The sequence below is a fragment of the Corythoichthys intestinalis genome, chromosome 7, assembly GCF_030265065.1.
Source record: "Corythoichthys intestinalis isolate RoL2023-P3 chromosome 7, ASM3026506v1, whole genome shotgun sequence".
NCBI classification, from domain to species: Eukaryota; Metazoa; Chordata; class Actinopteri; order Syngnathiformes; family Syngnathidae; genus Corythoichthys; species Corythoichthys intestinalis.
In genome coordinates this window covers 14,794,115-14,816,650 of record NC_080401.1, presented here as the reverse complement: position 1 = coordinate 14,816,650, position 22,536 = coordinate 14,794,115, and the positions used below count along the sequence as shown (strand labels likewise).

The 22,536-nt window shown below is 41.1% G+C and overlaps 1 long non-coding RNA gene across 1 annotated transcript; it reads left to right on the top strand.

Moving 5' to 3' along the window:
* Window positions 1-332: 332 nt before the first annotated feature.
* LOC130919284 (uncharacterized) lies at window positions 333-21,948 on the top strand. The gene is made up of 4 exons (XR_009063935.1): window positions 333-752; window positions 14,505-14,665; window positions 19,981-20,111; window positions 20,881-21,948. It is a non-coding gene; the product is annotated as an uncharacterized LOC130919284 (long non-coding RNA).
* Window positions 21,949-22,536: the final 588 nt, after the last annotated feature.

Below are 22,536 nucleotides of genomic sequence, written 5' to 3'. Positions count from 1 at the left end.
TTTACCGGTACCGAAATTCTTCACGATGATCAACGTAATTTTGACCATGACGGTAAATTCTGTAATTTAATAAAACAAGAAAATACAGTCTTTTCATCCCGCTATAACTCTGTGTTGTTCGGCTATGTTCATTCCCCTTTATGAAAGCAGACAGTGTGCTTACGTATGGAGTCACGTGGTTATCGGGAAACCAAACAAAGAAGAGCCCGATAGGCTAACGCTAGCGGGTAACGCTACAAGCAAACATGATGGAGTGTGGCTTAAGGGTGGTTCGCCATATTTTCACCCAACATTAAAGCGGAAATGTGAACTAAGGTTGTCCAACCATGTTTTTTAATAATATCAATGGCCAAACAATTATAAGCATATTTTCATTATTTTTTTAACGCAACCCTTCCAGATTCTTTGTTTGTTTCTTTGTTGATTCATAGCAACGCCCTTGACAACGAAAATGCTTTTCTTTGGCAATCTTCGGAAATTACGTCACACCGGGAAGTGCGAGGGAAGTCCGCCATAGAACAGTATTGTTTGTTGCATTGCTTCTCGGTAAGATGCCACGGCGGTGTGTGGCGATGTTTTGTTCTCACTCAAACGAAAAGTTGTATGAGTGGCCAAAGGATAGCAGGGCACGTAAATGGACATCTTTCGTTCGCACGAAGCGAATGAATTTCACGCCATCTTGTCTGCTGCAAACACTTTGAAGATGCCTGCTTCCTTAACCGGTCTGCTTATGATCAAGGATTTGCCAAAAAGTAAGTGTGATTTTTGGATAGATGACTGATGACTTTGTCAAAGCAGAGATACCAATTGTTGTGGAATGAACAGTATAAGCTGGCGACGTTAGCCGAAAGTTAACTCGTGGCAATCCCCGATCATAGTTGTTGTTCCGTTCGCTAGGTTAAGCGTGTTTAAATTGTGCGTCATCTACGATCTTGTCCGAAAGGGTTAATCCACTGTCAATCGGGAAAGGGGTGTGGATGTGCATTTAAGCGGGTCGGCATCGCGGTAATTCACGGTCACGTTGCTGTAAGAGACACACACCGCCGGTGAGTTTGTGCACATTTATTTGTATTTGTATTATGTATTTCCACCTTCATGCTTCAAGCATTGCATTGCATTAGTACGGTTCGGCGTTTCTTTCACGGTGATCGCTTGATAGCCTTCTAGTTTGTGTTTTATGTACGAAAGCCGCTGACAGGTGCCACAGGTTAACGCTAGTGGCTAACACTAGTGGCTAACGCTAGCGGCTAACGCTACAAGCAAACGTGATGGAGTGTGGCTTAAGGGAGGTTCGCCAAACTTTCACCTGACATTAAATAGACTCTTGGTTGCATCCAGACGGGCTTTCACCCGCTGTCCTCCCTTGTTCTCACGATTTCCAAAGAGGATGCTTTCAATGCTTTCTACTTGTAGCCGAGTCACAGTCTAACGCTAGCGGTTAACGCTACAAATGAACGTGATGGAGTCGGAGAGCGGCTCTAACCTTGTCGAAACAGATGAACTTAATGAGTGGATTGGGCACGGACTGCATCTAGCAATTAGTATGTCACGTTATTTTGTATCTCTGTCTGTGTGTGATTTCTCTGATAGCTTTTGTCATGGTAAAGCATTCAGCATAAAGTACAATCCAACAGTGAAAATTATAATATGACCGTTTAATGGCCCCAGCTATTTTTCTGTATGTGCTTAATTCGTGTCATTAGATCAATGCAGCTTTAATGTGTGTGTGTCTGTGTGGGGGTTCATGTGTGCTTGCATGTATTAAAAAATGCACTGGGCAAAAAAAAAAACCTGAAACCTTGAAGTAAACACTCGTGTTAAGTAATCATGTCACAGCAGCCATTAACAATAAGTTGTCTCTTTGAAGTGTACTGTTCAAGCTGTAAGTCATTTGTGTTACAATGACATGTTTGCACAGGCATATTGATTTTAACAATGTACATTGTTCATGCCATACAAGCTGTTATAAATGTTCAAACTTGAATTCTTATCGTTTACAATAAACTTTTGTATACTCAATGTTTAGACTGCATGTACAATTGTTAAATATATTAAATTGAAAGCTGGTAAATAAATCAACAAACAGTTAATCTGTATTTCATGCATTGATTTAGATTTTCATATTATAGAACAGTCCGCTTGGGCGAATTTATCGTCATTTATCGTTATCGAGGTAAATCTGCTCAATTTGCCGTGATACGTGCTTAAGGCCATATCGCCCAGCCCTAGTTCCACATCAAAATCACCCAAGCAATCAAAACCATTTAAGATGGAATTTTTAAACTGTTCCGTGGTCTAACACCATTTGACGGTGAGGACAGCATGAAGTTCTTAGTTTGCATGTTTACTGTTGAGCAAACTAGTGTCTCTTCCTGTCTTGTTCTTCCTGTCTCACATTGGTTTAGATTCACTCCGGGTATGAAAACATGGCCCAAAGGCATCGCATCAGTATCAAAGGATCATTAATGTCAAGGTTTTGCATCCATAAAGCAAGACCGGGAGCATCAGGACTCTAAGGCCTATAGTCTAGTTGAACAACTCCATTAGACCCCATCCTTAGTCCACGTCTTTTACTTTTTGAGCACAGCCACTGGAAGAAATAATGTCACTGCCATCAAAAAGCTAGGTACCCAATTGAGGTAAGATCTTAAGCCCGATCGTGTTGCGGCAGCCCGCTGTTATTTTGTCATTGTTTTTCTTTATTATTGTTGCCACAATAAAGTGGATAAGTCAATACCGACTCCTCCCCTTCTTCCCCATCCAGGGCTATTATATATATGTTATGTATCCTAAAAATAAGGAATACTTGTTATGAAATAAATTTGGATAAAACAGAGAAAGCGCTGTATGGTAATTGCAAACAGGAGCCGCAGAGCCTGCCCTGCGCACCTCAACGCTGTGGCCCCGCCCTCTTTTTACCTTCTCCTCAGCATCCATTACATATTTTTGACCCGGTATTTTGATATGGAGCAAAAAGAAGTTAAAAATAAACTAAAGACAGGGGAATTGAAAACACAGACACCCACCGGTAGGAGTGGAGTGTGGATAGGCTTCAAATTGATTGTTGAAGATGCTACAGAAACCTGTGTCGGCTTCGCTGAATGTAACGAATGTGGCGCTTTACTCTCGTACAATAGCAGAAAGACTGGCAGGTCTGATTGACGCATCCCTGCTTTTCCTCCTTCTCCTGATTCCTCACAAATAAAACAAAATTTTCGGTTCCGGACGCAGGCCTGCAAATCAAGGGTCGGGTTTTATGTTTTAGGCCCGATCTTACCTCTATTACCCAAACAGAACAACAAAGTTTACAACAAAGTTGGTTATGTAGATTGTGAGCATTTTCTTCACTTCTGAAGTCATCAAAGACCCTATTGACAAATCTCTCTGAAAGTTTATCCTCACTCACTTTGTTTCCAAACACAAATAGAAGAGCAACTGGTTGTGTTTCATATTTATATAATGTCTCACAAGTCTTTCATCACAATAAAATTGATAAGAAGAAGAGTATTGCATCACAAAGTGATGACAAGATGAGCTAACAGCTAGCCTCAATTATTGTAGTTCTTCGTCTAATACTACTACTACTGCTACTACTACTACTACTACTACTACTACTACCAGAGGCGGATAGAGTAGCCAAAGATTTTACTCATGTAAGAGTTGCGTAACTTCAAAATAATATAGCTCAAATAAAAATACAAGTAGTCATCCAAATAATGTACTCAAGTAGATGTAAAAAAGTATTTAGTGAAATGAATAATCAGATAAAGTGTAACTGATTACAATGGCTGATTTTTTTTTTTTTTTTTTAACAATGGCATAGCCCGCCCTTCTCATCAGACCATAGGACATGGTTCCAATAATCCATGTGCTTTGTTGACATGTCTTCAGCAAACTGTTTGCGGGCTTTCTTGTGTACCGTCTTCAGAAGAGGCTTCCTCCTGAGGTGACAGCGATGCATACCAATTTGCTGTAGACTGCGGTGTATGATTTGAGCACTAACAGGCTGACCCCCCCAGCTCTTCAATCTCTGCAGCAATGCTGACAGCACTCCTGTAATGAGTCACATGACATTTTAGAGGGAAAATGACGAGCAGTACTCAATTTGGACATTTACGTATGTACGTAGTTCCCATGCGGTGTACTCACTTTTGTTGCCAGGGGTTTAGATATTAATGGCTATATTTTGATGGGAAAATAAATTATCTCTATTATATAAGCTGTACACAGACTACTTTTCATTGTGTCAAAGTGTCATTTTGTCAGTGTTGTCCCATGAAAAGATATACTTAAATATCTGAAGAAATGTACTCACTTTTGTGATACACTGTATATGAACTGTTACTATTATACTGTACCATAAGCTATAATTAAGACACAAGAATACACACAAATAATGTAATTCCTACTAGAAAAATCAACAGAAATGAAACATCACACGTCCAAAGAGCATGAGTGCCTTCTAGTGGAGAAAACATATTTCCTATCATGAAATCATAACAATCGAATCTCTGGTTTTCCGTGGTCAATCAGTGCCAAACAAAAACTGGTAAAGAGGTTGAAATCCGCTGTTTCGAGAAATTTGGACAGCAGCGCTCTATGTCAAATAGTTAGTTTTTTTAGGGTGCTTTAAAATGCCACATGATTAAACAGGTCAGTGCGATCATAGGACTTCTGACTGCAAGCTTGTATTGGTTAGCCACTGTGGGCATCTCTGACAAAAAAAAAGTAAAATCCCTAACCCTTATACGTAAACTAAAGAGGAAAAAATGTAATGACTGAAGTGTAACCCAAAGTAGTTGAGTAAGAGTAGTGTTTCTTCTTAACAAATCTACTCAAGCAAAAGTAAAATGTATGGTATTGTGAAACTACTCTTAGAAGTATATTTTTCTCAAAAAGTTACTCAGGCAAATGTAACGGAGTAAATCTAAAGCGTTACTAACCAACTATGACTACTACTACGAGTATTGCTTCTTTACCTCTGCCAGTAGGTGACACCTACAGTAGTTGAAGGTTATCTATTCAGTCCCGTATTTTTGTTTATGTTCAAGATAACTCAATAACGAATAAAATGATTATTATCAAACTTGCAGGATATGTTTTTAACATAAAATGGAAGAAGTGAATAAATTTTGGGGTCATGAGGTCAAAGGTGGCAGAGGTTAGAAAAGGCATTTCACAATAACTTGATAATGGATTAGCCTGTTTAACTCAAATTTGTAGGGTGAGTGATATGATGAATGAGAATGGAAAGGGTCAAAGGTCACAAAGTTCAGAAATAAGGTAATGCTTTGAATTTGGCAGCTTTGGCGTAAGTCTGCTCTCTCAGAGTGCTCCTCTACTCTTAATATTTTTTGGCACTGTCAATGCATTATGGCACAGTGCTGCTCCTCACAGGTCAGTCTAGGCACAGACAAATATATCCTAAATTTGATATAGGAGATTTGCAATTGTTAATGGAGATGTTACAATGTGTGGGGTTTCTGTGAAAGTCATTTCAGCAGCTGACACACGCACACACCCAAAAATGTCACTGCCATCAACTTGTTCAGAGCTGAGTGGATATGTTCTAATTAAATTCTTTTGTTGCCTCTTTTTCCAGATAGCCAAATGGATTGAATTGAAAGTTTTTTTTAGGCTAAAGTCGCAAAAGTGCAAAAATACAAAGTGTTAGAGAGAAAACTCGATGCGTGTCATCCATCCAATGGCTTTATCCAGCCTTATCCTGAACCATGAAACCACAGTCCATGACACCCTTCTATGCTCTGCGCAGATACGCCTATTCACTGTTAGCAGAGATTTGACAAGCCAGACTGCGCTCATTCAACAGTCCGAGTCCCAAACGGATGACTGTCACAATCTTTTTCTCTTGTCTAGTTTGTCGCCAACATTCTGTTATTCTTTCCATTATTTTATTACCATCTATCTGCAAGGCTTGTCTTTGACATTTTAATACAAATTCAGTAATCAGAAAAACAAAACAATAAAAGAGCCTAAGATAGAAACATCTGAAGGAAACCACCCTTACAGGAGGATACATGGGAGAGCTGATGATGAACAAATCATAAATGTGTCAGTGCACAGTGCTATATGCATTTTTCAAAGCAAGTTAATACAGTGTTAGCTAGTTAAGAGATATGTATGCATTACTACGTTAGGAAGTAATGTTGAACTCTTTTTCTTTACCACTTATAATGTCACCTCTGTGTTTGTCTATCAACCTCTAAGCCCCATGAGACCTTCTCTCGCTTGTGGTTTTCCGTGTGTCAAATGTCTAATCACAAGCGCCCCTCCTCCCTCTGGTCTATTGGTGTTCAGTCAGGTAAAGGTCTTGTAGTTGTGCACTGTGAGTGGCCTCTGTTCAAACAGATCAATAGACACTGGCACATCCCTGCACCAACTAAGGGATAACAATTAAAAGCCATCGATCCTATGCCAGGCTCCTTCATGAATATGCATATGTCCTTGACCTTCCCTTGGAGGGGAGAAGAGCCAATAGACTGACAGAATGGTGTAAGCCCCCACCAAACACACATACACATATAAACTCATAATCAAGGGCGTAGGTTTGATCTCAACATTGGTAGGAGCGAAATGGCATAACCTGCATGTGCGCTTTTTGCTCGGGACGGGAAGTTCATAATGATCAATGCAAAATAAATCTGTATTGAGTTATACTAACTTTTCTGTGTATTGGTTCAGCCTACACCGTTCAATTCAAACCTTTGTTTTCAAAAACTACTGAAGAAACATTTTTGAAAACTTAGGAAAAAATGTCCGGATTTTATGAGCAAATTTATATTGCATTATATGAACATAAATTATACCAACATACACAATGAATACAAGCTTGTTAATAATCTTTTAACTATCCAGGAATTTAAAAAAATGAACTTTTGTTTTAAAATTATCCAACAGTGTCTAAATAAAGATATTAAATATAACTGAAAAAACTTCTTTGTCACGGAATTACAAAAATAAATAAAATTGAGCTATCCTTCAGGTAAAACACTACTGCTTTTGTCCACAAGCACACCTAAGCTGCTTTAAGACCACATGAATTTTTAAAAAAGTCAAATTGGGGAGAACGGGTAAAACCTCGGTTCACTACATTTCTAACAGTTAATTTAACAATAACAGTAGAAAACATATACAGGTGGACACTTCTCTCTAAGGAGCTTCATACTCGAGTTTCGCAGGTTAGCAAGTTCACACAGTTTAATGTTATGCTAACTCTAATGCAGGTCGGACTTTCAGCAGCAAAATTTGTTGTGTGTTCTCCACTTCCACAACATTGACGTCTTTTTATATTTCTCAAAGTGGCTGCTGCTGACTGAAAAAAAAACTTTGAATATCCCGAATATCTCAAATATATAATATGTGTGTGTGTGTGTGGGGGGGGGGTAATTATCAGCCAATGAAATGTGAGTTCCGGGGTGGGGGGTGGGGGGGGGGTGTAGTTGGACCGTCACGTTCAGCAAGTGAAAAGAGGTACATGTAAGTCTGAACATAATGAAAATAATTCACTTAATAATGGTTGGGTCAATTACAATATTTAAAACATACGGGAAGACAGTGTAAATGACCTATATAACTGAAGTCATTATATAATGCATATAAGGTTTCTTAAAAGTTGGTAGGGACAATTTGAGCATCCTGAAAAGTTGGTAATGTTTTGTCCCTTCCGTCCCTATGCAAACCTACGCCCTTGCTCATAATGTAAACGAAGTTGAGTCTAGTGTTAATATGATAAACATTTTATGACAGTATAACATGATTGGACGAAACGCACGATATCTGCTAATATTAACTCACATCACAACAGTAGTGTAAAAAAAGATATAGTAGTACCTCAACATACGATCGCATTGACATACGATCCTTTCGACATCCAACCTAAAATTTGACTCGTCAATTGTCTCGAAATATGACATATGCTCGAAATATGATGATTTATGACCATGTCGCAATTTCTTTGTTTTCCCTCAAGACGAATGCAAGGCGGATTTTCTTATGAGAGAAATCAAGATGGGTCCCAAGAAGGTTAGTGCAGGTGGTGAAAAAAGGAAAAAGCTTATGGGCTTAAGAATTAAGAAGGAATTGATAGAAAAATATGAGCGTGGTGCACGTGTGAGTGAACTAGCTCGACAACATGGCTGGTCTCTTCCGACCCTCCATTCGCCAGTCTCTATGACAGGTGTTGGCAAACCGGTCCTCGAAGGCCGCAGTGGGTGGTGGTCCCTGTTCAAACCGATCCAGCACAGACAGTTTAAACAATGAAGTTTCAGCAGAAACAAGAAACACCTGCCTGCAATCCACTGACTGCACTTGTAAAAAACCAGATTGGTATAAAGATGTCTGCTGAATGGGTATGAATAAAAACTCGCACCTACAGCGGCCCTTTGTGGAATAGTTTGTCCATCCACTTTATAAGTGACAATAAAAACGCTTTTTTATTTCCGATTTATTATTATAATTATCAGTGTAGGTGCCTAAAATAACGTTTGGATAATTATTTATTTTTATTATTTATATTTATTAATTTATTTGGTTCTATAAAACAAGTAGTGATTTGTTTATTGATTTCGTGGTGACGGGCTTGTGACGTCATGTCGTACGATATATGAGGAAGTGGCTCGGTGTGCTAGTCAGTTGGCATGAAGGCAATAAGTAGGGCCTGAACAGTTTTTGACGTCTCTTTCTTTCTCTCTTCCTGTTTGGATTAGCATCTTTCTTTATGTGTTTTTGCAACTCTCAGTTTGCTCTTTTGTTGACGCCTTTTGTCAGATTAAAGTAATGAACTCAAGAAAGCGGTGGGAGAGTTTTATTTACCCGCTGACCTAGCCTGGTACTCCAGACTCACCGCTGTTCCAGCTATTGAGTCTGGCCACCATCAAGCGGATAAAAGTTCCAGGGCGGAACAAGCCACAGCAAGCAGACAGCGGAGTGGACCAATCAGCGACGGGCGGGACGAGGGACTTGCGCGCAGAAGTAAACATACGAGGAGAGCGGAGTTTATTCAACATGGCTAGCGCGAGACAGACTGTTGTCAATGACTTGTGTCGATGTGTTTTTGATCATTTAAAACTGATTTTACTGTGGTTTGGAACATATTCTCGGCTTTCCTGTTCGCCATCTGTGTTGTTGTGGAGACGACTTCCGACGCGGAAGAGTGACGTTGCTCGTTAAGAACATGTCACGCAAATAAACGAATCTGATTTGTCGATTGATTTTGTACTTGCACGAGAGGCCGTTAATGGGCTGGGTCCCAGACTATACTCTCAGTGTTTGAAAAACACAGGGAGAACAGTCTGGCCGTGCCAGGCAACCGCTGACCGGCGGGCTCGAGGGGGACGGAGCGAGGAGATCGTCGGGCTGAAGGCTTTTTAGCGTTGTGGATCCTACAATCAGTATTGTAACATCGGCAAGGAAGTCGCCAGCTTCGTCAGATTTTTAATCATTTATTTTAGAACTTGTGCAACACACCATGGTTACTATCCGCTGTAGCCGACGCCAACAACAACATGAAAAAAGGCAAAAACTTCCCCCTCTATTGTACCTCTCTCTCTCTCATCAGTCACATGGTCGTTAAGGAACAGCATGCAAAACACAACTGCCACATTAGAACCCAATTCGTTTTATTTTTATTATTGTATCATTATTCTGATTTGTATTTATAATTTATTTGTTTTGTTATGTGCAATTGTTATTCGTAATTGTACCAGCAGTATTTATTAAGGATTTCGTGTATGCTTTTGGGCTGTGGAACAAATTAATCGAATTATTATTATTCTTATGGGAAAATGCCGCCCGAACTACGACTATTTCGATTTACAAACCAGGTCCTGAAACGAATTAAATTCGTATGTAGAAGTATCACTATATTGATGTTCAACTCGAGCTATGTGGTGGTAAGCATTGCTCACGCCATGTTTCTCAATTATATATCTGTAAATTATTTTGTCACTAAAAGCACTTTTGAAGATTTGAACGAGCTATCTGTCAATAAAACGATACAAATGTGCTTTGTGTGATGGTTGTTTCTTTAATTGTAAATTATCATTAGGTTTACACAAAAACTACATTTCTGGAGCCTATCCGTTAATTCATGCTTGGAAATTAGTTACCATAGGTTTCCGCTCTGTATAATGAGCTTCTTATATGAATGTGCTTTCTGGCCGTCATGCTATTTATTAAAATAAATAGTAATTCTGCATTTTTGATCATGCAGCTGAAAACGATTAATATTTCCCTTTTAAAGAGATTAAAAAGCTTACCTTATCATATTATCTTGTCTAAACTGACACTCAAGAAGCATTGAAATATCCTAAACACTTGAACTCATGTAATACTACCATAAACCTCACATCTAAATGAGACCTTTGAAATGTAATAAATTATTTTTGTTCACAATTCAGCACTCTTCACTGTCAATGAAAAACAATACAGTATTAGTCTTTGGATCATCATTGTGATTATTATCATTTCAAAATTTGAAGTCCTTGTGAAATTCACAAGCACAGTGACTATACCAAAACTAAATGCCTGTGGAATCAATACTGTCCAGTCAGATCTGATTGTTGTTTTTACAATGCTATGTTGATGGAACGCCGAGCACTTTTGTCTTATTATTTGTTTATTGTTATTAGAATTAAGGTTAGATGTATGGTTTGTTGTATGGTTTGTTGTAATACCAAAATGCAATCACTCTACCTGAAAAACAAATCTACTCACAGGTACAAATTAAGTATCCTTAAAGAGCATATGACACCAGAAAAAAAGTCTTAAATGGCATTATTATGTGAATTAGAATCATATTTTGAGACGATTCGACTATATACAACAATTTAGCAAAGCGCAGATGACGAGAAATTAGTCTTTTAATCTGCCGGTTAGCCACGCCTACCATTACAGGGCTTTAGCGTCCCCAACAGGTGGATGACGTCAGCGGTAGACTGGGCTCATCGGTTTTACAATTCAGCCCATTGAGGGGGAATTGTTCAGAACGAGGAAAACGCGACGAAGAGAGCCGCAAAATGCCATTGTTTCAGTCTCTCTACTCCAATATTTTTACAGGATATTCTTTTTATCCAAGTATTTTTCCCCAATAGCTATATAAATGGCTTGAGAAGGACCAGTCAGCCCGTCGAGGGGGAACTATTCACAATGAGGAAAACGCGACGAAGAGAGCGACAAAATGTCATTGTTTCTGTCCCTTTACTTCCATATTTTTACAGGATATTCTTTTTATCCAAGTATTTTCCCCAATTGCTAAATAAATGGCATGGTCATGACAAATAACAATCTTGTGCTAAATGGAATATGAAATAATAAAAATCCATTTATTCAAGATGACATGGCAAAATTACTCCATAATGGTCAAAACTGTCGACTTCACCTTTACTGTCGCACCTCCCGAACGATATTTTATGACACCTAAATCGGACATATGTTATTTCCCTTCCCCGGCTTCGGAGAATGTAAACAAACCAGAAGGAGTGACAGCTAGCCGACATGCTAACCCGAACCGAGGGATGTTTCAAAGTCTTCGAAGTGGAAAATCACACGTAACTAGCCTGGATTATTTGACATGACGACCCGGTTGTCGAATGTCTTCGCGGATCGGCAAACCGCCCGGCGGAGAGCAATTTACAGTTCGTTCCCGGGAGGAGGGTGGCTGGAGTTGTTGTGCAGCTAACGTGCTAACAGCTAACTGCTAATGAGCATGAGGAGAGCTTTTTACATGCCTATCAATGATCAAACCTAAGTAGTCCTTTATTTAAAGGAATTTTGTAGTGTTTACTTTGTAATCACTGTATTCGTATTTGACATAATACAAAACAAGTTGTTTACTCACTTCCTCGTAAGTCCAATGGTCCCACAGTAAATATCCACGGTGAATGGGAACCTTTTGAAACTCCAAAAAGGCGCATACGCCTCTCCCGCACACAGAATGATTTTTCTGCAGCCGTTTGGCTGGCGTGATGCGAAAAATAAACGTATTAATCCGCAAAATCAGCTGAATCCTTCGTCCTCATACACAACAGTACACTGTATAGTGAAGAGGACATCTTCTACCGTACACGTCACAGTGCCCTCCTCCTCAATGCAAGACCGAAGCCGGAAGTCACTCATTTTCATGGCGCGGGATTCAAAAAACTAAATAAATATAGTGATCGCTTCCACACACATCCAAGCGGTCCACATCATTCAGGGGCATAAAATACCGCGTGTATTATGAAATAAACACGCTTTTTCGTGTCACAGGCACTTTAATTCCGTCTGATTAGTTTCGACGCATTAAAGAGTTAAAGCATATAATTAATATAAATACTTAAATAGTTCAGAGCCAAATTGTTTAGCCAGAACCAGTAGGCTTACTTTTAGGAATAATTATTTACTCTTCAACCCAACAATGAGGGATTCGTGAAATCCAAGCAAAGTGAGCATACTACATGTAGTGGTGACAATATAAACATTTAGTGCAATGAAACTGTAAAATCAGCGATAATTATACACCCCATTGTCAATAATTCATCCCAAATCACTGCAATCGTGTCTGATGCAGCTTTGTGTCACCGAGTCCCCCCATGAATACAGTCACATCCAACATAACCTCAAGCTTGCATCAGGCAAATCGGTGCATCAAAGCATGTGAACCAGTTGCTCTTTTATGAGCCCATTTTAGGCGCCGATTGCTCTTTTACGGAGCCGTGTCGAGAATGCGGACTGAGTGCTGCGACAACAGCTGTCCCCTCGAGCTTGCCTCTTTTCTAATTACAGACTTGTGACATGCACATAGGGACGTCTCCATGTTAGCACATCACTGTGCCTGTCCTGACACATCCCGTGGTCACAAGAGCAGAGCGGCTGCAGGGGACAGCCCTGCCCTGTCCCCCGTCACCGGGGATTAGCATTAGCATGCTAACACGACCCCCGGGGGAGAGCCCTGCTAAGGGTCAGGCTCACAACTGTCAACAGACCGCTTTAATTAGCTGAGCCTGGTTATCAAGGCAGATATTAGAGTAAAGCGCTGCTGAACAAGAAAACAAACAGGCTTGGAAGGTAAATGCATCACTTTATTCATTTATAGGAGGGGAAGGTTTAAAAATAACAAGTGATGGAGCCAGACAGAAAAATACGATCGCTGCCCTCCCATTTGAAGCAATCCATCATTCATCACACTGAGCATGCACTCCCTCACACCTGTGCTTTGCTTTCATGTGTGTGTGTGAGCGCTGACATGTCACACTAGCCGCCCCCTAACCTGACAGTATCAATGTGGCGCTGTCATAGGCCCGCAGACGAGGTGAGAAGCAGAGTGGGTGAGAGGTAGAGTGTATTGTCACTCAGACAGTGCATTACCCAGCTGTTCTGTGGCTGTCTACTTTTTCCTTTAGCGGCATAATGGGAGCGTCACACACCCGCAGACAGTTGGAGTCTCACTATTCAAGCTGAGAGGCCACGTTTACACACACACGCACACACACCCCGACTGCCGAGTCCTGTCCTGACCCACAATGACTGTCAGTGGCAACCTGGGGGTCGGCAGGCGTGACTGTCACACAGTGGTCTTCAAGCATTTACCTGCTGACAGGTTTGCAATTAGTCCAGGGAATGTTGCTACTGCAAGAAAGGAGGGGAAAGACAGGGTTGGGGGGATTCTGTGTAAATGGAGAGTGAGAGGTGGGTAGATAAAGAGGAGAGAAGGTGTGTTTGGGGGTCGTAGAGACAGCAGCAATGGCTGGAGGAAGGAAGAACGGAAATGGGGACCAAAGATTTGAACCTTGAACCGCTGCATGTGCGTTTTCAGATGTTTAGGCCATAGCACACTAAGTAACACAAATTGTGTTTAAAAGAATGCAGTAGAGTAAGGACAATGTTGTACAGAAGGGACATATTGCGAGGGCATGGCAATATTTTACATATCATTCATGACCAAGCAGCTTTTCACATCTTAGCGTGTCCACCATAATGTAGGAGATACAAAGGTACACAAACAATTTCCAAGTAATAACCCCTACCACCCACCCCAAAAAAGTTGCTAAACTAAATGTTCAATTGGCAAACCCTTGCCCGCCCCAACCGGTCCCAGCCGCCTCACACCCTCAGTATATGATGCATAAAAATCAAGGCAGAGCCGGCCCAGGACTTTACAACCCCGTTACGAATCTCCCCGTAGACATGAATGAGTGTGTAGGTGCCGGAGGTGAAAGATATTTACAGATATAAATACAAATTACTTCGTATTTCGAGTTGACACAGTATTTCCACCACATCTAAGGACCGTGTTAGGGAAAGATTCACTATTTTGGAGCTTCCATACTGCTCGAAAGTGGTGCATTTTAAAAATAATGCACCCAAACTTGGCTTAGTATTCACAGTAATGTTACACACAAGTCACCCCCAGCACCACCCTAATGTATAGATTCATGTGGGGAGGTGATAGTGAAGCTCTTTTCAGCACCACAGACAGCTCTCTATTACCTCTCTGTTTCCTGCAGTGCTTTTCAACTTGGCTCTGCAGAACCAACACAGAAATTCAGGGGGAAATAATGGTGGCTCGTCCTTTCTGTGCATCTCCAGAGTACCAATGCTTTACCTCTACTCTTGGTGGATGGAACTCATCACCATTCTCTAATGACTTCTCTACCTTTCTGTACAAGTGAGTAACCCTCCTCTTCTTGCCGTTCAATCCGATTCTCTCTCTGTCCTGCACAGTGCAAGATGGTGTGTAAGTGTGCTCTCGGACTGATAAGAGAGTAGCCCAGGCTCCTCTTCTTGCCCTGAGGGAGTGACAGAGCGTGACCGAAACTGTAGTCCCAAACCAAACACAAGTGGAAATTGGTCTATGGAGCAGGATCAATAGTGAATTAGCCAGTGCGCTGGTTCTACGGGCTGCTCACTCAGCTCCGATCCGATGATCCATTAAAAAGGCCATGAGTGGTTCCAATCGTGGCATCTATTCTTTGAACAGCTCGCCAAGTACCACATCAAGAAAGGAACTGAGGGCTTTCTTTTAACTTCAGTCACAATCTTAAAGTCTTCCTCCAGACTAGTGGTTCATAACTTTGCTAAAGGTACCGAACCCCGCACGTTTCACATAGGCATTCACGGAACCCTTCGGAATTAGATAGTTAAAAAAATTAATAAAATCTAATTCAATCCCACCTAATATCTAAGCGGATTCCCGTTCAGCTTTCTTCTCATTTTGACGGCATGTTTTTAAACAGGTCAAAATTTGAGTCCACGCTGCCCATCAGTCTGTTATACTTCTTCACTACTTCCTTTGCTGAACTCCTTAGATTTAAGGCCAAGTTATACTTCCGCGTCAGACCTGCGCCGTCAAGGAAGACCCAATTTACGACCCTGCGCCGTAGCCTGACACAGTCCTATTGATTTTTCAAACCGTCACGTCAATGCATATGACGTGGCGGAAATTGACTATGATTGGTTCGCTCAGACTGTTGTTTCCTGTTCAGCGTGAAATCACCACCATTGTAAAACATTATTTTTCTACACGCAAAAATGGACCAAGCCGACGGGAGTATCATCGAAGAGCAAGTCTCTTCAAGACATCATAAAGTTTGCCAAATGGCAAGGTCAGCGTTTGAATAAAAAATGTGTGTTCAGAATCAAGTGGCCACATGCGGTGGCCCAGTCGGCCAAAAACTGCCAGCTTTTTATCACCTTATGTAGTATTTTTGGTTGGTGCACTTCATCATATATTGTGTACATATGTTTGCTGTGAGTCTGTGACTTATTTACGTGTCACACTTCAAGTATATGAAGAATAAAGCACAGGTTTGGTGTCAAAAGAGTTGTTCTGATCTTTAATTTTCAATAACAGACAGTTCACACACGATACATCATCACTGATTGAGAGTGCCTCGGTGCATTTTATGATAACGTTAAAGTGCATGTGACACGAAAAAGCATGTTTATTTCATAATACACGCGGTATTTTATGCCCCTGAATGATATGGACCGCTTGGATGTGTGTGGAAGCGATCGCTATATTTATTCAGTTTTTTGAATCCCGCGCCATGAAAATGAGTGACTTCCGGCTTCGGTCTTGCATTGAGGAGGAGGTGCGCTGTGACGTGTACGGTAGAAGACGTCCTCTTCACTATACAGTGTACTGTGCTGTATGACGACGAAGGATTCATCTGATTTTGTGGATTAATACATTTATTTTTCGCATCACGCCAGCCAAACGGCTGCAGAAAAATCATTCTGTATGAGGGAGAGGCGTATGCGCCTTTTTGGAGTTTCAAAAGGTTCCCATTCACCATGGATATTTACTGTGGGACCATTGGACTTACGAGGAAGTGAGTAAACATCTTGTTTTGTATTATGTCAAATACGAATACAGCGATTACAAAGTAAACACTACAAACTTCCTTTAAATAAAGGACTACTTACGTTTGATCATTGATAGGCATGTAAAAAGCTATCCTCATGCTCATTAGCAGCACGTTAGCTGCACAACAACTCCAGCCACCCTCCTCCGGGGAACGAACTGTAAATTGCTCTCCGCCGGGCGGTTTGCCAATCCGCAAAGACAATCGACAACCGGGTCATCATGTCAAATAATCCAGGCTAGTTATGTGTGATTTTCTGCTTCGTAGACTTTGAAACATCACTCAGCACAAGACTGTTATTTGTCATGACCATGCCATTTATTTAGCAATTGGGGAAAATACTTGGATAAAAAGAATATCCTGTAAAAATATTGAAGTAAAGAGACAGAAACATTTGCCACGTTTACATGGAGCCAAATATTCCAATTACAATCGGAATATTTGTTCAAACCGAATAAATGTGCTCCATATAAACACCTCCTTCGGAATGAACAGGCCCAAACCGAATGGAATTTCATTCCGATTCACAGGGGTGGAATATTCCTTTTCCCAAACCGATTAGAAGTAAAATTATATCATGTAAACAGGGAAGCGGAATGGTGTCTGGTTGCGTTCTTTCTGCACATGCTCCGTACTGACGTGGTGATGTCACTTGGTGACGTAAGTCACGTCACTTGCAACATGGCTTCCAAGCACACGCACAGCGCACCCACACAACTTTTTAAATGAACGGCGTGTCATTCTGAAGTTTTGTTTCCACTCGAAAAGTTAAAACAGCAGCTGATCTGACGATCGATCTACATGTTTTGCAACGTGACACTTTGTTTTGATTAATCTGCGCATGTCAGACGGCAGTTGTCAAACGTCCTTTCGGAATAAAGGCAGTCACATGTAAACGCTGGATCGGAATAGATGAAGTGACATGTAAACAGCTGATGTGAAATTTCCATTCGGAATGATTTGAATCGGTATGAATAAAAGTCAGCATGTAAACGTGGCTAATGACATTTTGCCGCTCTCTTCGTCGCGTTTTCCTCGTTGTGAATAGTTCCCCCTCGACGGGCTGACTGGTCCTTCTCAAGCCATTTATATAGCTATTGGGGAAAAATACTTGGATAAAAAGAATATCCTGTAAAAATATTGGAGTAGAGAGACTGAAACAATGACATTTTGCGGCTCTCTTCGTCACGTTTTCCTCGTTCTGAATAATTCCCCCTCAGTGGGCTGAATAGTAAAACCGATGAGCCCAGTCTACCGCTGACGTCATCCACCTGTTGGGGACGCTCAAGCCCTATAATGGTAGGCGTGGCTAACCCGCAGATTAAAAGACTAATTTCTCGTCATCTGCGCTTTGCTAAATTGTTGTATATAGTCGAATCGTCTCAAAGTATGATTCTGATTCACATAATAATGCCATTTAAGACTTTTTTTCTCGTGTCGTATGCTCTTTAACATCAAGGCTTCCAACGCAGTTTGGGAAATTCCACAGACGCCAGAAATCTGCTCTAGCTTCCCGTTGGCTGGTTGTAGGACACGGCAAGCAATCGGGCTGGAGGGCTTTGCAGACATCGGACAAAACGCTGGACGCAGTGCTCGACGCCAGTTTGAAGCTAGCCGCCACAGCTAGCTGGTTTTGACCAGAGGCTAGAAGAACTTAATGTGGCATCATAAGTTGGACAGACTGCCTCGAAACCGTCTTCTGCGTCGCCTGCGCCTCAACATTTGTAGGATTAACATTTATTCAATGTTGATGAGCTGAAGATCCACATTCAAGCATTCCATCTTGCATTGTTTATATTTTCTCCGTTAAACTAGACAAGAGGAAGTCAACAAGCATGCCCCAAAACCGTACAAACATAACACAACACCCCTCTAGTGGCTTGGCAGTGAATTACAGAGCAACGCGTCACCTGGCCGGAGAACCATCGAATGACGCCATGGTCGCTGCGCCGTCACCGCAACGCGGGAGCATAACTCAGGCTTTACTCACTGTACCCCTGAGGTTCGATCGAACCCAGGTTAAGAATCACTGATCCAGACCCATATTTAAACTCTAAACAATTACGATACAATAGATCTGTATAACAACATACATCTAGCTAGCCTGGAACTCCAGACTCACCGCTGTTCCAGCAAAAGAGTCTGGGACCCAGCTCCCTATTAGCCTCTTTAGCCCAAACGAAATCGTCCGTGCAATCAGATTCGTTAATTTTTGTGATGTGTTCTTAATGAGCAATGTCACTCTTGCGCGTCGGAAGTCGTCTCTACAACAACACAGATGGCCAACGGGAGTGCCGAAAATATGTTCCTATCCGCGGTAAATTCAGTTTTGAATGACCAAAAACACATTGAGTCGCTAAAACTAACAGTCTGCCTCGCGCTAGCCATGTTAAATAAACTTCTCCGTTCTCTGCTCTCCTCGTATGTTTACGTCCTCGCGCTAGAGTTTCTTGTCGCTTTACCAACGTCACGTCCGTCCGTCGCTGATTGGTCCACTCCACTGTCTGTTTGCTGTGGCTTTCTCCTCCCTCGGAATTGGATCTGCGGAACAGTCGACAGACTCTATAGCTGGAACAGCGGTGAGTCTGGAGTTCCAGGCTAACATCCAGCTGGATGCATTGGTTTTAGTACATCGTGGGAAAAAATATATAAAGGCTCAGGCGTTACATCCTGGAACTGTTGTGACGTCACTCAAGGTGAAGAGCTGAACTAACTGCAACACCATTGTTGACTCCGATGTAATATCGCTATCCGATTGCGAATCGGTGGATATTTCTTGCAATATATTGGACTTTTCCGAGGAAATTTGCTCAAGTGATGATGAAAAAGAGTTAGGGGTCGAACTGCTGCTCGCTGCATATGAGATTTCGACCATTGGCAGGTGAAGGCATTTTGCATATTGATTGAAGGCAAGGCAAATTTAATTGTATCGTACAAGTAATTCAACGCTGTGCTTTTTTTTTTTTTTAAATAGAATTATCCAAATGATTCCGATTGTCCATGTGTGCACACTGTATTTGTAACTACTAAATACAGTGGCACCTCTACTTTCGAGCTTCTCAACAAAGACTTTTCAGGTTATGACAAGCCTCAATGGGAAAATATTGTCACTTGTTAAGAAAGAAATTTCATATTACAAGAAGCAAAAAATACTATACAGTACTGCATCAGACACGTATGTACTTCCTTCTTTCTGATTTTAAGTGTCGCGCCATAAGATCCTGCTGCCCTATTGGTCATAATATTTTCCCTCATGCTTCAGTAACTCGATTCTGCTCTCCTATTGACCTATTATTGATGGCATTTCAATTTGGGTGTTGCAGTATGATGATGTGTACAGACGCAACGGTCAGAATATTTTCGATCATGCTTTGTAACATGGCCCTGCTGCCCTATTGGTCAGAATATTTTTTCATTTAGGGTGTCCTAATTTATTCACATGCCTGCACTAGGAAATAAAAATATATTTTTTTGTTCAGAAATTAAGCGAGAGGGTCAAGGGCTGGGACAGTGATTAGTGAGTTCGTCTTGTATGAAGACGTTTTCTTTGGTACTAAAATGTTTTTTGTGGTGTAAGAACTCAACTAACTGACCTCACTGTCCATCCCTTTTCCAGGTGCGTGTGTGTGCAGGGGTGTGCGTGCGTATGTGTGTGCGAGACTGCTGATTAATGAGCAGCAAGGACTGATGGATTGTCCTGATCACAGAAGGGACAGCCTACTCTGGACAGACACACAAAGCAGAAGGGTATTGGCTACAAAAGAACACACCCACACATACTCACACAGATCCAAATGCAAACATATGTATGAGCACACACAGTTGGACAGACATGTATGGACACGCTCACATCTATTCACGTTTGCTACAGCTGAAACCATTACATTAGGAAGAGTCAGCTCTATCACAACTCTTCACCTGCTTTGTTGCCCACCTCACACACACACACTTGTCAGACTTGCACACCTGGTCTAGCAGAAAGAGCGCTTCTGACCCGCGTGGGCCAGCACCATCATCGTCTCATCTCTCTTCTAAAAGTTGTAATCAGGAGATGAAAGGTTTCTTGGCAGCAGCAGGTGAGGCACGCTCACACGCGCAAGGTCAAACTGGTTGGTATGTTCAGGCCTATGCAGTGAGCATGTAACAGTCCCGTCATGTTAGGTCGCTGTCACGGCTGTTGCTTTGCACTTTGCCAGGGTGACTGTTTGACTGAGTTCTTAAGGAGATTTACATCGACTCAGCCAGGGCTTGCTCAGCTCCAGTGCATCACATTTTGAATGTTCCATTTTGCAACACAAACACATGCAAAAGTATGGATGCGCACACATATACATACACTCCCCTCGAGCAAACTGATAAGGCCGGCTTATCAGAAAAGAAATAGGAGGGGAGAGGAGGTGGGGTCGCTGTGTGATAATGGCTTTCACCAAATCCCTCCTCTGTCACAGATTAAAATGCCTTGCTTGGAGAGCATTAGCAATCTCTCTTTTCATCTGTCTCCCCTTTTTTTCTTCAGTCTACCGCCGAGTGCCATCGGATTTCTGAGCCAATCTATTGTCACAGGCCTGCCACACATACAAGTAGAAGTCAACCTCAATCTGATAGGCCATTGTCTTATTCTCCCCATCGCTGATTCCTGCTCATGGTATTGATCGCAAAGCTGTCCCCCTCACATCTCATCACATCGTTCTGTGTGAAGGACCGAGTTTGTCTGTGAGCACATATTTGGACTTGTTTGATAGAAAATGTGGTTGAGGATGCAGTGGAAGGATCTTTTCAGACCGTGAAAATGCTAATAATGTACCTACTTTCTGCTTTAATTTCAAATAAATCGGATACGCACTAAGACTTTATCAAGGAGACAAAGTCAGTGGACTATGTACACACACAAGAAACTTCATTACGCACACCATTGTGAATGTGAATATGCAAGTACACAATTGTTCAAAAGTTGAGGTTCACCCACCCGGACAATTTGGTTCTCCATGAAAAGTCACACTTTTATTTGTCAAATAAGTTTCAAAATGAATAGAAAAGAAACAGGGGTTGGACAAAATGATGGAAACATCTTAAAAAAACAACAAAAACTAATTTAATATGGTGTAAGTCCGCCTTTTGCAGCAATTACAACCTCAATTCTCTGAGGTATTGATTCATCCAACTTGTGAATTGTTTCCAAAGGAATTTTAAGCCATTCTTCGTTAGAACACCCTCTAACTCCTTTAGAGACTATTGCGGTGGAAATTGATGTCTTAATTGACCCTCTAAAACTGACCATAAATGCTCAATAATGTTGAGGTCATTGTGCCGGCCATACGAGATGCTAGACTTCATTAGAATGTTCCTCATGCCATTATTTAACAATTATATTCGATGCTTATGATGCCAAAATGTTAGGTATTTCCATTATTTTTTTCCAACCCCTATAGTCAAGACATCGACAAGGTTAGAAATCATGTTTTGTTTTTTGTTTTTCAATTTGAAATGAGTTTCTTCTTTAAACTTTTCACTCATCAAAGAATGCTCCATTTGCAACAATTACAGCACTGCAGAACTTTGCCATTTTAGTTGTTACTTTGTTGAAGACTATCTGACATTATGTGTCAAGCATGGTGGAGGTAATGTACCGATCTTTGGTTCTGGTAAGTGGTAAAGTTGAACAAGGTAGAAGGGATTTTGAATAAGGAAGACTTTCAGTCCATTTTGCAATACAATGCCATATCCTACACACCATACAACAGGACAATGACTCAAAGCCCACCTCCAAATTCTACAATAATTGTTTAGAAAATGGGTTGATAGTTCGTGACTTTTTATGGGAAACACAGAATTGTTAGGGTGACCCCAAACTAAATGGTCGTATAAGTGGTTTATTCTGAATATTGATCTTGATTGACTAATATTGAGCTACACAGCTAGAATGAAAACATTTTGTATGCATTCAAAAGTTTTTTCTTTTGAATAAGTAAAAAAAGAACAAATACAAAAGAATAAGTATTCTACAGCAAAGAAATGAAAAACAGATTACAGGAAATCCCTAAGCATGAAAACTACAGTACAAGCACAAATTTTAATTTACTTATCCAAATGGGTGAGGAAAGCAATTCAAAAAAAGATTAACACAGGGGGCTGCTCAGCAAAGGTTTGCCACTGCCAAATACGGGTCTATAAA